Raw genomic sequence first — 21,669 nt, 5'->3', positions numbered from 1 at the left:
CACATATATAACTCCATCTTGGTCCTATATCAATGTATATATATAAATGAATGCAATGCATGAGAAATATGTCAATAAAAATCTTTCGGAATGTCGTAAGAAGATTATGCCTTTGACTAATATCATGAAGTAAACTTTTTCAACTTACGTATTTTCTGAGACCCATGAACATATGATAGAATAATATGACACATGAGAATCAAGAACATAAGCATCTCTAGTATTTCTATGAATAGAGTCATTTATGGAAATTGTGCATTTGCTCATTTTGCTTGTGTCATATAGATCATGCCAACATACCTGGAGTAGAGAAAAATCTGTATGATGTTCTTGAAAAAGGTTGCACCGTACTCCTTTTGACCCGTGAAATTCCATTGCTACTATGCAGTATAATTTCGTATGAAATTTTTGCTTAAGATCATTATCTTATCCATCTCTCTTAATTCTATACGGAATCAGCATCACTTGTGGTATGGTTTTACATTCCATTTTTACTTCTTGAATGCGAGTATTGTAGTTTCTCTTCGTCAATGCAACCATGTGCAGAAGAAGGATAGTTAGGATTTAGCATTTCCTAGTGATTGTTAATTCCGTAATAATATATTGTATATTGGTATGTAATATATAGGAACAAAAATAGGATCTTTTTAAGTCTTGAATTAGGAAGAAGGTATAAGATCTCTCACTTGATCACTTTAAGTCAAAATGAAGCCAAACTTCTACGTAAGTGTCAATATCTGCATTACTTTAGATGGCCACCTATTAAAAGGGACTAAGAGTCATTTGTTTGGAGAAGGGCTTGCTGCCACGTGAGTGCCCCTCACTTATCCAATTATCCATCCATTTTATTAATCAATCCATTAATTCTCCCACTAGTCTAATAATTAATCAATTATCCATATAATTAAAATTATCTCAAATTACATAAATTACTGTTCACTTTTAATACACTTTATACACCTTCCTATCATAGCCATACGGTACCTTGTATGGTACTAGTCAATAAATATCGGGTATTATCGCTCGGTCCGTATTTTATCCCAAATCGACAACCTCTAACGAAACTCATTTTCTTCTATTTGCTTACCTTCTCTTCTTCACGAGTTTACTCATCATGTGTTTGAAACATCATGATGCTTATAATCTCAAAAAAATCTCATCCCCGAATTACGTCGATTGACTTACGACGAAACTTTAACACACAAAAATGCAAGATATAATATCCCAATTCCGAGCTTCCATCAATTTATTTATGGCGTACTTTCACGTATGAAAATATGGGGTGTAACACTACAGAGCATTTAGGATATAATTCCCATCTTTCTTTCCTTATTGTGCGACATAGATACAGGTTGAAGCGTAATCTTTTGAATTCCTTCCACGCATTTATATGCGCACATGAGCACTCAGTATCAGCGGTGCATCGATGACTTGTGATTCTGTGGATGAGGTGCGAGATGTGATTTCACTGTGCTGATAATGGGCCAGTCTGGAGGAATTGAGGCTAGATTTTGTCTGTAGATTGAGCACAAAGATTTGATTGTGTGAGCACATGCTTTTGGATTTATATGTCTTGTAGTGTCCCTATTAGTGAAATTTGTGGTTGGATGGCTACGTGATGAGTATGATGTGACTGCGTGAAGTGTATAGATTGTTTGAATGTGACAAAAAGTGTTTGCTTGAGATGTAAAAAGGACTATTGGGTGCTTGTTTCCATTTTGATTTGACGTATAGCCTCGAGTTATGATTATATTGGAGGATCTTTCATGTTGTTTAACTGTGGAATGAATTAGATTCTCATGCCTTGTTGGTGAGTTCAGACTCAAGAAGTTTAAGTAATTGCGTAGTGGTTGTGTTGTGAAAGGGTATAAAGAGATCTTAGTTTGAGGCGAAGCAGGTGGATTATAACCTGTGAGGTAATCTATGAATGTGTGATTTATGATGTTGTATGGATGATTTCTTTTCTACTAGTGGGTTATATTTGTGCGATTTGAGGTATTATATGGTTTGTGTTACACAAGCTTATGAAGGATTTAATTGAATTTCATTACGGGATTTTGGTAGCAACATAGTATGGGTATTGTAAGCTATCAGATACTTGATTTCTTGGCTTTGAGCCAAGTGGGGGAGTCTGCTATCGACGAGTTGATTGCACGATTATATGTTGTATTGGTTTCGGTTTGAGTTATATTTGTGAATCAGTTATGACTTCTAGAGGTTGAGATCGAGGATGACTCGAGTAAAAAAATTTCTGGATACATGTTGTATTACACTCTATGGGTATATGGAAATCATTGAATGATTGAGTGGTTATTCGTGAAGGATGTAGTGTGTATGGAGTAGGAATTTATTTGGTTGCATTGAGGTGGGGTTACTTCCTTGGGTGTTGGTGTGCTAATGAGGCACAGGTCGTTCTATTACTTTGGTCGGTTTAATTGAGATTTGAGCAGAGTGGAAGACTCTCGAGAATGGTTCTAATGGATTCAAGATTTAAATGTAGTAATTGGGAACTTTCAGGATTGGTATATGGCTAGAAATTGAGATTTTCATTGGAGGGTGTCGAGACTCGCAGTATTTTTATATCATCATAAATTCTAAATTTCAGTATCAAAAAGGGGAAGGAAGTGGCTTTATATTCACGGAAGGTCTCTTCATAGTGGGTATCTCGGTTGTGGTACTTCTGGGGTACTTAAGAGGGAATTCGCCAGCTTATAATCCTTAGGGCAGTGTTGTTCTATGCTAGAGTTCGTGGGGTGAGTTTTGGTTAAGAATCATGGTGTTCTAGCAAGGAGAGGTATCAATTTGAAGGCAATTTGGGAGGAACTCGGAGAATTAGGACACCTTGGTAACGGGTTGGATCAGCATGGTAATGGATATGATCGGTTCTTTGGGTATTTATTATGTAGTGAGTCTCGACAGGTGTTTTTTGGCAATAATCTTGGGTTTGGCGACCTGCGTGGCTTGGTTGAATTCGATAGATTCAGTTCTGCTAGATTATGTGCAAATAGGTCCTGGAGAATTCTTGGTGGTTTCTACCATGATTTGAGATAAATATTTCCAACCAGCGTGAGGAGCATGTTGTGTATTGTGATTTTCTTCTAGATGAGATCAAATGGAAGGTTTCATAATGATTGGGTATGTATTGTGCCGGTGATTCAGAGTTGATTATGAGATTCTCATACTTTTCATATGATGTCATGATAGATGTGGTGTGCTGTGTGGGATTGAGATTTGCATGTGCAAGGTCACATATCAGTTTTGAATGGGAGGTCGTGAATCGTGAACAATATGGACGGTTACAGATGACTAGGTGAATGATATTACTATTTGGTATTTCTTGAGGAGAGTGTATATTTCAGATGGGGCAATGTGTTTTGATTTATGGATACTTCATGGGTATTGCAGCACTCTCCTATTTGTTCGACTGCTGATGTTCAAATTTTGCTTTATGGCAGATAAAAATTATAGAAGTATTCCTCATGGGATGATCTTATATTAGAGATGTGTTAGATATTCGGGTGGTGGAGTTGGGATCAGATACGATGATTCGTGTGTGCTATGGATTTCGAGATTGGGAGTTCTCATGGGTAGATTGTTTCGTCGTTGTGGACCATGAAAATGTGGCCAAAGCTAGTCATAGGATGGTATGTGTTATGGTTGGTTCATTGTGGATCTCTGGAGGGTTATTTATCTATTTGTGTATGACCAGAGTTAATTTAGGGGTCCATGGTAGGCCTAATTAGGATGTGTATCCTACATCATGACGAATAGGTTGGCTGCACACTGCTATTGTTGAGGGATATGTTATTCAGTTGTTGTTGAGCTTATTTATGTTCTAAAATGATCTGTGAGTTACACTTCTATGCTACGGGGAGTTGTGATTCATTGGTTATATGCACATATGGTGCGGTTCTATTTGGGCTTTATAGCGGAATTTGAGCGAGATGGGTATTTAGGTATTGCATAATTGATTGCACATTGGCTATGTTCTTTTTCGGATTGTGGTATTAAGTTATTTTCTTTCCGTGGTTATGGTAATTCACTTTGAGTACTTGATGTTGAATTTCGTGTGGTTATTGATTTTGAGCAGGGTAGCTCGAGGTATAGTATGGACCAGCATATGGATGAGGCCACGCATTGCAGCGGAGTTATATTGAGACATGATCGTTTGTGTTAGATTTGTGTGTTTTGGTTATACGGTGTGTGATAGGTTCTTAGCATTGCGTTGTGGCAGTACCTTTTGATCTTGCGAGACAGTTCTCTCGTCTGAGTCATTTTCCATGATTGAGTGTATTTGGAATGTTGCTTATTGGTGCACGAATTGCAAGTGTTATGGCTTTAGATTGTATTGAAGTGTCATGTCACTAGAGTGGTCGTGTTGGATGAGATGGGGTCATTGTACCTAGAATGAATATTATCGAAATTGATTACAGCATGGTTGAATATATCAAAAGTTGGCTTAGAAATTTGCTATATTTCTTGTCGAAGGAGAGAGAGCTCCATGACTTGTTGATCTGACGAATGGTTATGAGTTTCTGCGTGTTTCTTTCATCATTGGCAGTATATGAAGATGTTATAATGAGGTTTTGTTTGATAAGAGGTTTATTACTGGTATTGGGTTATTTTGAGTAGCTACTGTAATTAGAAATTATCGTTATGAGTGTTTGAGTTATGAGGCATATCATGTGATTACATCTTGGTTAAGATTACGGCTTGATACAGCTTGTTCAAACTAATACAGTGTGTACGTGCGAGATTCAGATCTTACAGAAAATTCCGGATGTTGGAAAAATTGGATTCTAAGGCTTATGGGCTAGGTTGAATTATCAAATTTCAGTTAGGTTGTGTTATCAGACCTATATAGGATAGGGTGACGTGGGATCACCCCGGGATATGTGCATCGTAAGGTTACACGGCGATTTGATGGCTTTTGGAACAACTCTGGGCATGTTCGAGGATGAACGTATGTTTAAATGGGGGAGGATGTAACGACCCGACCGGTCGTTTTGAGCAATTGCACTTTGCTCGATAGTATACGTGCATGAGTCGCTCCGTATGATATATTATGACTTAGGTGAATTGTCGGCTTTGGTTTTCAGGTTATTCAGAATTGATTTGGAAGGATGATTCTCAATTAGGAAGCTTTAAATTAGAAGAGTTGACCAAATTTGACTTTTAGTATTTTACCTCGGATTGGATTTTTGATGGATTCGCTAGCTCCATTGTGTTTCGAGGCCTCGAGTAGGTTCTTGTTATGTTATGGGACTTGTTGGTATACTTGGACGGGGTCCCGAGGGGCTCGGATGTTATTCATATTGATTTCGGATCATTTTTCTACATGTTGCTATTGCTGGTTGCTACTGGTTCTGGTATGACCGCACCTGCGGCTGGTTTGCGCAGGTGCTATGGTCGCAGAAGCATAAGTTGAGTCGCAGAAGTGAGAAGAGGCTGGGTGAGGAAGACTGCAGAAGCGGATTTTGTAGCGCATCTACGTGCGCACAGATGCGAGATTGGAACATAGGTGCAAAAATCTTCGCAGAAGTGGAATTTGATATCTGCAGGTGCGGAAAGGCCAGTCTTCATGGGCTTCGTAGATGCGAGATTTCATCCGCAGAAGCGGAGGTCGCAGGTGCAACATTTTAACCGCAAATGCGAAATCACTGGGTAGATTGTTATAAGTTCGAGGGTTGGTCATTTTTATCACATATTGAGCTATGGACTTCGGAATGGAGCGATTTTGGAGAAAATTTCATCAAAAGGATTGGGTTAAGTGTTCTCTACTCGGTTTTGGTTATATTTCGTGAATCTATCTTCGATTTTAGTTTTTGGTTGATGAATTTTAAAGAGGGAAAAAATTGGGGGTTTTGACCTAAAGTTTCACAATGTGAATTTTTGAGTTTTGAACATCGACTCGAAGTCGGAGTTGAGTGAAACTAGTATGGTTGGACTCGTAATTAAATGGGTTGTCAGATTTAATGAGTTTTGTCAGGTTCCGAGGCGTGGGCCTGGTGTGACTTTTTCCCGATTTTAGGTTTTGATTAAGGATTAAATCTTTATTATTTGGAATTGTTTCCTTGGGCTTTATTTGATGCATTTGAGTTGCTTTTGGCTAGTTTTGAGTCGTTCGGAGGTCGGTACGCGTGTGATGGTATTCTTGGAGCATTGTTTGGCTTGCTCGATATTCGAATTTGCTTGTTCGAGGTAAGTAACTCATCTAAACTTAGTGCTAAGGGTATGAAACCCCGAATTACGTGCTATGTGGTTGGTGTTGAGGTGACACACATGCTAGGTGACGGGCATGTGGGCATGCATCGTGTGAATTGTGACTCTGTCATTTCTGTGGTACTATGTAGTTACCTGATTGTACCTATAACCATGAAATTTCTACGTAATTGAGCTATTGAGTTGTGATCCATGTGAGACACCATGTCTAGGCTATATGTTTATCCTGTTGGGACCCACTGAGGTCATATCTGCGATTGAGTTATTTGTTGTCATTGCTTTATATACTCAATCATATGTATTCATATGCATATCATATCTCAGTCTCTGTTGTTATTTATTGATACATTATATCATCATTTTTGAACTAGTTTCATGACATTATGAGCCCGAGAGAGAGAGAGTGAGAGAGAGAGACTGAAGAGATTGATGACTAAGTGAGGCCGAGGGCCTAATGGTGAGAATATCAACACTATAGCGTGTGGGTTGTCCATGCAGATTCTGATATTAATACTTTAGCACGTGAGTTGTTCTTGCAACACGTGACTTGTCCATGCGTATTCTGATATTGATACTATGGCACATGAGTTTTCCGTGAAGATTACAGCACTTGGGCTGTAGGAGCCCCTCCGGAGTCTATACACACCCCCCAGTGAGCGCGGTTGGTTATATTGAGGGATGGATCTTCCCTGGACATGGATTTTGTCTAAAGCATTTATATACCTGGAGATGGATCTTCTCCATGGGGCCGGATTGGCCTTCCTCGGTACTGAGTGATTGATGGTCAGTGGTATATATATATATATATATATATATATATATATATATATATATATATATATATATATATATATATATTCGGGGATGGATCTTCCCTGGGTCGTATGGGCCATATACAATACCGAGTGGTTGAGCATGATGAGAGAAAAGAGTGAGACAGTGAGATTGAGTACTCTGAGAGTGTGAGTACATGGTTCATCTCTCAGATACATGGAATTGGCATGCACACATGGCATACATGCATAGAGATGCATTTTTCCTCATGTTGTACTGTATCACTTCATTCATGACTTTTTACACACAATGATATGTGGGCATATAAAGTTATTTCACACTTGCTATCTAGAAAAAAAAATGAAACATCTTATTTATTGTGGAAAAGATTTTTGGAAAAATTACAGTTTTCAAACTATCTCATATTTTACGACGATTTCGATTAAAGATTTAGGTTTTCACTGATATTCTTGAAAAGCGGAATTATTTTCGGAAAACTGTGAAAAGCTGAGCATTTTATCTCTAAGTCACTTCCTTATTTATATGCTCTACGTTGTTATGAATTGTTGTTGACCGGTGTTGGTTTTACCTGACCATGTTCTAGCTCGTCGCTACTTTCAACCTAAGATTAGGTTTGTTACTTATTGAGTACATGGGTAGGTTGTACTCATACTACACTTATGCACATTGCGTTAAGATGTTTGCTGTTGTTGCTGTTATGTTCAATGGGAGATGGATTTGAAGGTGTACCTGCGTCACTGTTGTAGCTGCCTCTTGTTCATGGTAACCTTAGATTATAAAACTCTGTTTATGTACTTTTCAACTAGAAGATGTATTCACTTCATATCAGCTTTGTAAATTCTATTCGCAGAAGCTCATGATTTGTACTACCGGTCCTTGGGAAATATATAAGATTCAGATAATTTTTTTTGTTTAATTGTCTCTTTAAAGGTTATCAAAATTGGATAATTATTAGTTGCTTACCTAGCGGGTTGGGTTAGACGCCATCACGACTAGTGAATTTTGGGTTGTGACATCTTTAGCAATGCAACATGAAATATAAATGATCTTAACCTCGTCTAAAACTCATTCGGGACACTCGGGACCCCATCCAAATATACCAACAAGTCCCATATCATAACATAGACCTACTCGAGGCCTCAAATCACACCTAGCAACATTGAAACGATGAATCGCACCTCAATTCACACTTGATTAACTTGAACTTTTCAACTTCTAAAACTCATGCCGAACATAGCAAATCAATCCGGAATGAACCCAAATTTTGCACACAAGTCTTAAATAACATAACGAAGCTATTCAAATTCTCGAAACCACAATTCAAACCCGATATCCTCAAAGTCAACTCTCAGTCAAACTTATGAACTTTCCAAACCTTCAAATTTCTAATTTTCGCCAATTTGTGTCGAAACCTTCTAGAAACATCCAAATGCAAATTCGGGCATATGTCCGAGTACAAAATCACCATACAGACCTAATGGAACCATCAAAACTCCAATCCGAAGTCAAATACTAAAAAGTCAAACTTGGTCAGCTCTTCCAATTTAAAGCTTTCTAGTTGAGAATCATTCTTCCAAATCAATTCCAAATAACCTGAAAACCAAAACCAACAATTCGCACATGTCATAATACATCATACAGTTCTACGCATGCCCGTAAATTAACGAGCGAAGTGCAAATTCTCGAAATGACTGATCAGGTTGTTACATCTTCCCCCACTTAAACATACGTTCATCCTCAAACGTGCCCAGAGTTGTTCCAAAGCCCTCAAACTGTCGTGTAACCTTACCATGCACATACCCGAGGGTGATCCCACATCACCCTATTCCATATAGGCCCGACAACAAAACATAACTGTAGATCATTACTTCAACCTTAGCTCGCAAAGCATAGAATAAAATTCCCAATATTCAGAGTTTCCTACAAAACCCGAATCTCGCAATCTACACACTGTATTAGTCTGAACAAGCTGTATCTAGCCATAACCATAACGCAAGACACAATTACAGTATATACCACATAACTCAAATATCCATAACAAAAAATTTCGATCACAGTAGCTGCTCAAAACAACCCAATTCTGGTAAAACCTTCGTACACAACCGATGATGATAGAAACACGTAGAACTCATAACCATTCATCAGATCAAAAAGCCATGGAGCTCTCTCTCCTTCGACAAGAACTATAACAATTTCTAAACCAACTTCCGATATTATCCCTCCAAATATACCGTAATCAAATTCGATAGAACCCTTCCTATATCTGACGACCTCATCGTATCAAATACCAGCTACTCTACTCACATGCCATACTAATACTACCCAAAGCCACAAATCGTGCAATCCATGCACCAATACGCAATAATTCAAATGTACCCAAACATAGAAAATGACTCAAACGAGAGAACTGTCTGCAAGCTCAACAAGCACCACCACAACAGAAATGCTATGAACCCATCATACCTAGTAGAACCAAGACACACGAATCTAACACAAAGGATCATCTCCTGACATAACCCATCTGTAATGCGTGACCCTATCCAAACATTGATCCATATGGAATACCTCAAGCCACCCTACTCAAAATCAATAACCACGCCCAACTCGACATCAAGTACCCAAGGTGCATGACCATAACCACGGAGAAGCAAATGAAACAATTCCACACAAACCCTAAAGAACATAACTAATGCTCAATCAATCATGCATCACCTAAATACTCATCTCGCTCAAATTCGGCTATAAGGCCCCAATAGAACCGCACCATGTGCGTTTATAACCACGAAACACAACCCCTCGTAGCATAGAAGGGTAACTCATAGAACATATCAGAACACGAATAAGCTCAACACTAACCAAATGGCACATCCCTCACAATGGAAGTACATAGTAAATCAATCCGACCCGGTGCAGAATACACATCCTTATTGGGCCTACCAATGGACCCCAAATCAACTCTGGCCACCTACAATAGATGAATAACCCTCCGAAAGTCCACAATGACTGAATCATAACATATATTATCATCTGGCTAGCTTTGGCCACATCTTCATAGTCCACAATCACGAAACAATCTGCTTCTAAGAATTCCCGATCTCCAAACCCATAGAACACATGAATCACCATATCTGAGCCCAACTCCATTGCATGAATGTCAAACATATCTCTCATACATGTTCATCCTACGAGGGATACTTCTCTAGTTCTTCCATACCACATAGCAATATCCAAAAATCAGCAATCGATCAACCAGGTGAGTATTGCAATATCAATGCAGCATCCGTAAGTCAAAACACAGCGCGCCTTCTGAAATGCACACCCTTCTTATGCAATACCAAGTGGTAATAGCATTCATCTAAACATATGAAACTGTCCATGCTGCCTAAGAATTTATGTCCTTTCCGTCAAAACTGACCCGTGAACTTGCACATGAAAATCTCAATCCCTCACAACACATCGCATCTATCATGCCATCATAGGAAAAGTATGAGAATATCATAATCACTCTAAGTTACAAGCATAATACATACCCAATCAGCCAGAAACTTTTCATTTGATATCACCTAGGAGAAAATCACAATACACAACATGCTCTTCTTGCCAGTAGGAAATATCTATCTTAAACTGTGGTAAAAATCATCGAGAACTCTTTGGAATCCATTTTCACATAACCAAACCATCATAACTAAATCTCTCTAACTCCACCAAGCTACACGGGTCACCAAAACCCAAGAGCATTTCCACGAAACACCTGTAGAGACTTACAATGTTGTAAGAACCAAAAAAGCCAATCATATCCATTACCATGCTGATCCAACCTATTACCAAACTGACCTAATTATCCAAGTTCCTTCCAAATTACCCTCAAGTTGACACTTCTCCTTGCCAGAATAAGACGATCCTTACCCAAAGCTCACCACAAGAGATACTAGCAAAAAACCACATCACCTTAAGGCCCATAAGCCATTGAATTCCCTCTCAAGCACCCCCAAAAAACCACAACCGAGATACCCACTCTGAAGAGACCTTCTGCGAATCTAGAGCCGTTTTCCTTCACCTTACTGATACAGAAATGTAAACTCCATAATGTTAAAATTCTCAATCGCTACATATCACTCTTGAATCCATTAGAACATTCTTGAGAGTCATCCACTACGCTCAAATCTCAATTACACCGATCAAATGAGTCGAACGACATGTGCCCCATTAGCACAACAATACCCAAGGAAGTAATACCATCTTAATGCAACCAAACAAATTCATAATCCATGCATACTACATCCTTCAAGAATAACCACTCAATCATTCTATGATTTCCATAAACCCATAGAGTGTAATAAAACCCATATCCAAAATTCCTTTACTCAAGTCATCCTCGATATCAACCTTTGCAAGTCGTAACTGATTCACAAGTATGCCTCAAGCCGAAACCAGTACAACACATAACCAAGCAATCCAATTGTCGATAACCGACTTCCCCACTTGCCTCAGAGCCATAGATCAAAACACTCGATAACTCACAATGCATATACTTTATTACTGTCATAATACCATAGTGAGATTCAACTTAATCATTCATAAGCTCATGTAACACAAACCATATAATACCTCAAATCATTTACTAAGCTCACATTCATCCTCGTGACGGTCAGGTCAACTTTCTCAACCAATCCAAACTCAAATTGCAACACATATAACTCACTAGTAAAAAGAAACTCTCCACACAACATCATAAAGATCACATATCCCTAGATTACCCAGCAGGTGATAACCCACTCGCTTGGGCTCAAATTGACACCTCTCCATACCCTTTCATAGCCACAACTACTAAAGCATCACTTAATCTTCCTGGGTCTGAACTCATAACAAGACATGAAAATCTACTTTATTCCATAATTAAACAATATGAAAGGCCCCTCAACACACCCACAACTCGAGCCAATATGTCAAATTAAGACAGAAATCAAGTACCCAATAGTTATCCAAAACAAACTCTTCTCGTCACATTCAACCCATCTCAACACTTTCGGCAGTCACATTATACTCACCATATAGCCATCCAACCACTCATCGAGCCATAAATCCCACTCATAGGGACACTACCGGACATATAAGTCCAAAAGCACGCGCTCACATAACCAAAATCTCTTAGCTTAAGCCATAATCAAAACCCGGCCTCAAGTCCTCTAATTGGCCCATCATTAGCTTATCGAATCACATCTCGCACCTCATCCGTGAATCATAAGTTGTCGATGCACAGCTGATACCAAACGCTCACATGCGCATACGAATGTGTGGAAGGAATTCAAAGAATTACGCTTCAGGCTAAATCAATGTCGCAAGATAAAGAAAAAAAGATGGGAAGTTTATCCTAAATGCCCTATAGCCTCTTGAAGATAGGTATGGACGTCATCATACTGACCTGCAAGACTCTACCAGACACTTGCTCATGACTTGTAGAACCTATGAACCTAGAGCTCTGATACCAACTTTGCACTACCCAAAAACCAACCAGTCGTGATGGCACCTAACCCAGCCCGCTAGGTAAGACAATTAACAACTATCTAATTCCAAAAATTTTAAATAAGACAATTAAGTAAAAGAAAATATCTTAATCTTATACATTTCCCAAGGACAGGTAGTACAACTCATGAGCTTCTAAGACATAGATTTTCAAATCTGGTATGAAATAAATATATCATTTGTTCGAAATATACATAAACGAATTTTTATAATTCTAAGGCTACCATGAACAAGAGGCAGCTACAAATAGATCTCATGTAAATCTTCAAATCTAGCTCCCATCGAACACAACAACATCAGCAGCTAACATCTGCACGCAAGGTGCAAAAGTGTAGTATGAGTACAACTAACCTCATGTACTCAATAAGTAACAAACCTAACACTAGGTTGAAAGTAGTGACGAGCTAGAATATATGTCGGAGTCCAACACCAATAGCCAACAACAGTTCATAGAAACATAATGAAAGTAATAAAAGAAGTAACTCAGCAGTAAAATGCTCAGCTCGTTCACAATTCTAGGAAATAGGTTTGCTTTTCAAGTATATTAGTGAAAACCCAAATCTTTTACTGAAATCGTCAAAAACATGAGTAAGTTTGAAAATTGTGATTTTTTCAAAGGCTTTCAACAGGTAAATGTTTCATTTTCAAAAGGCACGAGGAAAATACATCTCTATGCCTATATGTCAATGTATGGATGCCAACTGTAATACCATATAGTGATAAAATCATATGCATACTCTCGGTTCATCAATGCACTCAGTCCTCCCAGTCACTTAATCCTCTCAGTCACTCAGTCCTCATAGCTACTCAGTCCTCCCAATCACTCGGCACTCGGCACATGGCACTCGGTAGGTACCTGCACTCACCGGGGGGTGTACAGACTTTGAAGGGGCTCCTTCAGCTCAAGCTCTATAACAATCCAATCATGGAATAAATCAATAAAATATGTTGCGGTGTGCATCCCGATACCATAAACATCCTCATCATCAGGCCCTCGGCTTCACTCAGTCAATAATCTCTCTAGTCTCTCGGGCTCTCAAGGACATGAAAAATTAGCCCAAAACTAATTATCTGATTTACTAATAAATGGTAATAGAGACTAAGATATGATATGCATATTAATACATATGACTGAGTATGTAAATGCAATGTAAGCAGATAACTCAACAACATAAATGAATTCGGCAGGTCTCAGCACAATAAGCATGTATCCTAGACATGGTTTCTAACATAGGTCACAACTCAATAGCTCTAGTATGTAGAAATTTCATAGTTACAGATAATATCAAGTAACTACACAGTGCCAAAGAAATAACGGAGTCACAATTCACATGGTGCACACTCATATGCCCATCACCTAGAATGTGCGTCACCTCAACACCAAACATATAACACGTAATTCGGGGTTTCATACCCTCAGCACCAAGTTTAGAAGTTTTAGTTACCTCAAATAAGCAAATTCCAATACGAGCAAGCCCAATGATGCTCTAAAAATGCCATCCCTTGCGTACCAACCTCTGAATGGTTCAAAACTAGCCAAAAGCAACTCAAGAACATCAAATAACACCAAAGGAAATAAACCCAATTGATAAAAGTCAAATCTTTAAGAAAATCCCAAAATCATCCCAAAAGTCCAACCTATGCCCGCACCTAGGTACTCGATAAAAATTACAAAATCGGATAACCCATTCAATTATGAGACCAACCACACTAGTTTCACTTAAATCCAACTTCGAATCGATGTTCTGAACTCAAAAACTCACTCTATGAAACTTCATGCTAACCCCCCCCCCCAATTTCCTCTTTAAAATTCATCAACCAATTGCCAAAAATTAAGATAGATTCATGAAATAAAATCAAAATCAAGTGTAGAACACTTAACCCAATCCTTGTGATGAAAATTGATTCAAAAGTCACCTCAATCCGAGTCCCAAATCTCAAAATATGACAAAAGAACCAAAACCTCAATTTTTGTAGCTTTTGCCTAGGAGTGTTCACACCTGCGAAGAAAATAGTCGCTTCTGCGGTGTCGCTTATGCGACAACATCACGCTTCTTTGACCATGACTAACCATCAGACCCCTCCCAGCTGCGGAACAACTTCTGCTTTTGTGACATCGCAAGTGTGATCTTCTACTCGCTCCTGCACAAGATCCCGCTTCTGCACCCAAATGATTCGCTTCTGCACATACGCAGGTGCGCCTCTTCCTCTGCATATGCGATGATCCCCAACCAAGATTGTTTGCACTCCTGCAAATAATTTTCCGCATCTGAGGACTTGCATCTGCGTCCATTCTTCGACAGATGCGGAAGCACCAGAACCAGCATACCTTCAGCAATGCAACATGAAAATAAATGATCTGAACCTCATCTGAAACTCACCCGGGCCACTCGGGGCCCTGTCCAAATATACAAATAAGTCCCATAACATAACACAGACCTAATCGAGGCCTCAAATCACACCTAACAACATCGAAATGATGAATCGCACCTCAATTCGAACTTGATGAACTTGAACTTTTTGCCTTTCAAAACTCGTGCCAAAACATAGTAAATCAATCTTGAATAAAACCAAATTTTGCACACAAGTCCCAAATGACATAGCGAAGCTATTCAAATTCCCAGAACCACAATTTAACCCCGATATCCCAAACTCAACTCTCGGTCAAACTTATTAACTTTCCAAACCTTCAAATTTCCAATTTTTGCCAATTTGTGCTGAAACCTTCTAGAAACATCTAAATGCAAATTCGGGCATACTCCCGAATCCAAAATCACCATCCGGACATAACGGAACCATCAAAACTCCAATCTGAGGTCAAATATTAAAAAGTCAAACTTGGTCAACCTTTCCAATTTAAAACTTTCTACTTGAGAATCATTCTTCCAAATCAACTCTGAATAACCTGAAAACCAAAACCGACGATTCGCGCAAGTCATAATACATCATACGGTGCTACTCATGCTCGTATACTACCGAGCGAAGTGCAAATGCTTGAAATGACCAGTCAAGTCGTTACAGATACAACATATAAAGATGATATGCAAAGGTAATTAACCATGAAAATTGAAAGTAAAGGTGCAAAATCCAAAACAAATGTTGGCCAGAACTTTCTCAATATTTCCATATCCATACCAAACCACTAATCAGTTTTTCTCAAATCTGTATGTACACCATCAAGAGAAAAACATGAGAGGGTGAGCCTAGGGGGGTGGATACATATCCACATGTTGCACGAAAAACTCACGTGCTGCATAGGTAACACGTTCTAATAATATCAATTGCACGGACAACTCATGGATTTCACGAATAATTCACATTCTAATAATATCAATATTTGGATCCGCACGGATATCTCGCGTGTTGCATGGACAACTCGCATGCCAATAATATCAACCACACAGACAATTCACGTGCCAACAATCACAATCCGCCTGGCGAAGTCACGCGCTACCAGTCTAGATCATAACGCACAAACAACAAATATACGAGAATACATGTCAATGATTATTAAGTTTCATACTCCGGAACTGGTATAACTAACATGATATAGTATAGGCGTGTGCAATGTGTGCTATCACAACTAGAACAAATGATTTCATCATGAAATAGCAGTTTATCAGGTTCAATCATAAGAATAACCTTAACGAAATCTCAAATCTGGTACAAATAGAGAGGGGTACAAATAGGAAAAACATCACAACTTGAAGCTTAGCAGTTAATTCAAGGCATATCATAGCCTAAGCATTATCCCGAACATAGCAATAATACTCCGGTGCACACGTATGGGCTCAACCCCACACATATACGCCACTCATAGCACGTAGCTATCACAAATAATTCAGGCAACTAGTGCTTCAACCAAGTTTAGGTAAGATACTTACCTCCAACAAGCCAAATCACTCCTCTAACAAGCCCTTCTTGCATGTGTCAAGCTTCGGACGGCTCGGATCTAGCCAAAATAACTTAATACCATCAATTATAGCTATATGAAACAATTTCAAATGATAATGCTAAGTTCTTTAATCAAAATCAAAAAGTCAACCCCGGGCCCCCACCTCGAAACCCGACAAATTTCACAAATTTCGAACACCCATTTAATTACGAGTCTGGCCATACCAAAATCATTTAAATCCAACCATAAATTGATCCTCAAATCGTCAAATCTCACTCTCCAATAACATAGCCTAAAATCCCCCAAATTTCACCTCAAATACACATAAACTAGGTGTAATAATCAATGAGTAATCAATATCTATCATCAAAATTGAATAAAATTCACTTACATCTTTAATTATGGTGAAAAGAACTCCAAAAATCACCTTAGACCAAGCTCCAAAATCCCAAAAATGAGAAAAAAGACCAAACCCTTAATTTGTAATCCTGTCCAGCAATTCTTTTTCTACGGTCCAAGAGGTCGTACCTGCGGAAAAATCATCGCAGATGTGGATTTTCATTAACCCCCGCCTACACGCACCTATGGTCCATAATCCGCACATGTAGGACCGCTTCTACAGTCGTACCCCACTCATGTGCATCCGCATCAGCATATCTCGTCCACATCTGTGACCTTACCCTAGTTTAGCCAAGCACCTACGCTACCAAGTATGCACATACAGCTCCACATCTACAGCCATACCCACCGCAGGTGCGAAAATACCAGAAGCCAAAATCCCTTCACCAATGCGTTAAGTCCAATTTAATCCGTTAACCATCTGAAACACATCCCAGGCCTCGGGGACCCCATTCAAATATACCAATAAGTCCTAAAACACACTGTGCACTTATTTGAAGCCTTGAATCACATCAAACAATACCAAAATCACGAATCGCATCATAATTCAAGCCTAATGAAACTAATGAACTTCCAACTTCTAAAACTAATGCCAAACTATATCAAATCGACTCTAAATGAACTCAAATTATGCACACTAGTCCTAAACTAATGAACCGGAATCTGAACTCGATATTAACAAAGTTAACTCTCGATCAAACCTCTCAACCTACCAAATCTTCAACCCTCCAACTTTTGCCAAAAAGATTCTATCCAACCTACGGACCTCCAAATCAACATTCGGACACACTCCTATATCTAAAATCACCATACGAAGCTATCGGAACCATAAAATTCCATTTAGAAGTAATCTACATAAAGTCAAAATCCAGTCAACTCTTTCTACTTAAGCTTTCAATCTTGGGACTAAGTGTCCCAATACTATGAAATATCCCCAAAACCAAACCAACTACCACGGCAAGTCACATAACAACAAATGAACATATGAGAAGATGTAAATAGGGGAACGGGGCTACGATACACAAAATGACCGGTCAAGTCGTTACATACATCTCTATGTCTCCATGTCAAATATATATGTCAAGAACTTAGTTTCACAAAGACCTCATCAACTACACACAATCTTAGCACATTCTAAGTTCCTGTCTCAAATGCCCTGCTTCATCACCGTGGATCCATTAAAAAATCACACTTAGCACTGTACAGGTGCCTGGCATAACTTCCCATCATCGAGTACGCATATATAACACTGTGCTTGTGCCCACTGCAGTCATATTAGACTTCAGAGGGGCGGATCCTACCCAAGCGCTAATCGTTATCTCATAGCCCAAATAGCAGGGCATGGTGCACGTGTAACCTCAATTCAGTATAGCTTAGCCCAATGTAAGGCCGGGCATATGTGTCACCTCAATATAGTTGTTGCAGCGTACAACCCTATCCAAATATCCATATCAATATGGCTCTATGGCTCACATAAATAAACAATCCGCTCAGGTCTCAATATACAGACATCTCACAGAAACACAATCCAATTATATAAGACAGAATCACACAATATGTCCCAAATACAATTCAAACTTGTGGCATGTACAAGGACACTAATAACATGTGAGACATCATATCAAAAGTGCATATAGATCGAGGTATAACATACGGATATAAATATCATGATGGTATAGTATGACTATGGTTAGGGCAAATAGCTTAACGTGGCGAGAATATCCATATCATATCTGAAACAATTGAATGAGTAGCCTAGGCATCATTCTAGCATGAATAATATTACATGTAGTCACATAAATGGAGAAAACATTATATCAAAGAAGCATGATAGCAAATAAGGCATGTAATAGCATAAGAACTACCCATATCATGAATATCTCGGTGCACGCGCCTAGCACGTGCACCACGCCCAACCTATCTCAAATATCATAGTTCCCAGGGATATTTACACTCAACTACAATTTTGGATACGTTATTTACCTCAATCAACCAAATCAAATACCGAGCAAGCCGACTGATACTCTAGAAATGCCATCTCACGCAAATCAACCTCTGAATGGTTCGAAACTTGCCAAAAGAAACTTAAAATCATCAAATAAAACCAAACAAAACAAACCCAAACGATAAAGGTCGAATCTTTAATCAATAACTCAAAATCAACCAAAAAGTCAAACACGAGCTCGCACTTCGAAACCCAACAAAACTCGCAAATTCTGTCAACACATTCACGTATGACTCCAACCATACTAATGTCACACAAATCTTACTCTGAATCGATGTTCAAATCTCAAATATTCACTTTGAAATTTTTTAGATAAAACCCCTTAATTTCTCATTGAAAATCATCAATCTAATGCCAAAATCGAGAAAGGAATCATGAAATATCATCAAAACCGAGTCAAAAATACTTACCCAATCCATGTGATGAAAATCCTTTCCAAAATTGCACAAATTCGAGCTCCATAACTCAAAATGTGATAAAATAACTCAAAGGTTTGAAATAGAGTTAGGTCTGCTTCAAGTATACTCTTCTCAAACGCGGAAGAACCCTCGCATTCGCGATAAGCAAAAACTCACTGCTATAAAATAACTCTACACATTCGCGAAATAGTCCTCGCTAGTGCGATGAACAACTAACCCAGAACTTCGCGAATGGGGCATAGACCATGCAAAAGCAAAGACAATTACCTCCAGCTCCCAACTCACATTTCAATACTAAGCGAACGCAATGCCTCCGGCGCAAGCACGATGCTCAAAACCCCACAACCTACGCAAACACGATCATGAAGTTGCGAATACGAAGAACAAAATACCCAACTCTAGAATTCCTCTACGCGATCGCGAACTTAGCTCCCTGGTCGCTATCGCGATGCTCTGCAGACACACCAGCAATCAGCAATACAAAATCCATCTGAAACTCATCTGATCCCCTTGGAACCCCGTCTAAACATACCAACAAGTCCTAAATCATAACACGGACCTACTCGAGGCCTCAAATTACACATAACAACGTCGACACGACAAATCATACCTCAAATCAAACTTGATGAACTTTTGAACTTTCAATTTCCAAAACTCATGTCGAACTTCTTCAAATCAACTAAGAAATTAATTTTTACACACAAGTTTCAAATGACATAAAAAACCTATTCCAACTCCCAAAACAACAATTCGAACCCAATATCATCAAAGTCAACTCCCGGTCAAATTTATGAACTTTTTAAACCTTCAAATTGCCAAGTTTCGCCACTTAGCACCAAAACCTTCTAAAAATATCCAAATGCAAATCCGTGCATATGATCAAGTCCAAAATCACCATACAGACCTAACAAAACCATCAAAACACCATTCTTGTGTCAATTACACAAGAGTCAAACTTGGTCAACTCTTGCAACTTAAAGCTTCTAAAATGAGAATCATTCTTCTAAATAAATTCTGAATCACTCGAAAACCAAAACCGACAATGCACTAAAGTCATAATACACCATATGAAGCTATTTATAACGTCAAACCATCGAACAGAATGCAAATGCTCAAAATGACCCGTCGGGTCATTACACAAACCAACTTTTGAATTAACAAATAATGATGTTACGACCCAATTTCCACCATAGGCCGTGATGGCGCTCAACTATATTGTTAGGAAAGCCAACGGTGAACCTCCAACTTAATTTAACTTTTAAAATCAAGAATTTCATTAAGTAAATGGAACTAAATATAGAATAAACATGGAAAACATACATTTCTTCTTACCAAGTCACAAAGTGCGAATAAAATATAAGCAAATCAACAATAATAACATTAGGTACAACCGTGATCATCTACTAGAACCCCCAAAATCCCGTGTCTACATGAGAAATATAGTAAAATATGCAAAACTACTATAGCTACTATCTGAAATAAAACAGACAGAAATGATAAACATGACAAGAAGGGGACTCTGGGTGTTGCAGATTGAAGCAAGGAGAGTAGTTCACCGCTAAGTCCCCAGGGTAGTTCGTCTACGTACCCGAATGACCACCTGAAGTACTTGTCTCAGTACTTGCACAGTTAGTGCAGAAGTATAGTATGAGTATGTAAATAAACTCATACCCGATAAGTATCTAGTTTAACCTCAAAAAAGTAGTAATGAGGGGTCGACTTTGACACTTACTAGTGGTCAAACAATAAAGTACATAAAGTAGACAGGTATGGAACACAACAAGTAGCAACAAGACAGATAACTATCAATAATACTGCCGAGACAATTGGCCCGATCCTATCAGAGTAAATCACGATACTGTTGAGGTTACCTTGTAGTTACAGAACACCATCATCTTAGATAGTAACCTCCTTGGCATCACTTTCTAGCATCGTCTCTCTAAGGACTAGGAAGTGAAGAATCATACTAACAAGCCTTGATCCACTCTAATAAAGAAGATTGAGCCACAACACATGCAAGAACCCGGTTGGGCTCTGAAATATCCAACCTTATAAGGCAGTTAGGTAAGGACTAAATGCCCAAGGCCAATGGCCTCTCCTTTGTTGAAATGAATGCCACTACCCATACTCTCGGCCTATCTACTCAAAGCATCCGCGATGACATTCGCCTTGCCCGGATAATAGAGGATGGTAATATCATACTCTTTCAATAAATCAAGTCAGTTGCACTTCCCCAGATTAATATCCCTATACTTAAATAAATGCCGCAAACTATAGTGATCAGTGTAGACCTCGTACGACATTCCATAAAGTTAACGCCTCCAGATCTTAAGATCATGAACTATCGTAGCCAACTCCAAATCATGCACAGGGTAATTCTTCTTGTGGGGCCTTAACTAACGTGAACCATA

The sequence above is a fragment of the Nicotiana sylvestris genome, chromosome 12 (assembly GCF_000393655.2).
Source record: "Nicotiana sylvestris chromosome 12, ASM39365v2, whole genome shotgun sequence".
In the NCBI taxonomy this organism is placed as follows: domain Eukaryota; kingdom Viridiplantae; phylum Streptophyta; class Magnoliopsida; order Solanales; family Solanaceae; genus Nicotiana; species Nicotiana sylvestris.
The sequence above is the reverse complement of the archived record's forward strand: the minus strand, read 5'-3'. Positions refer to the sequence as shown.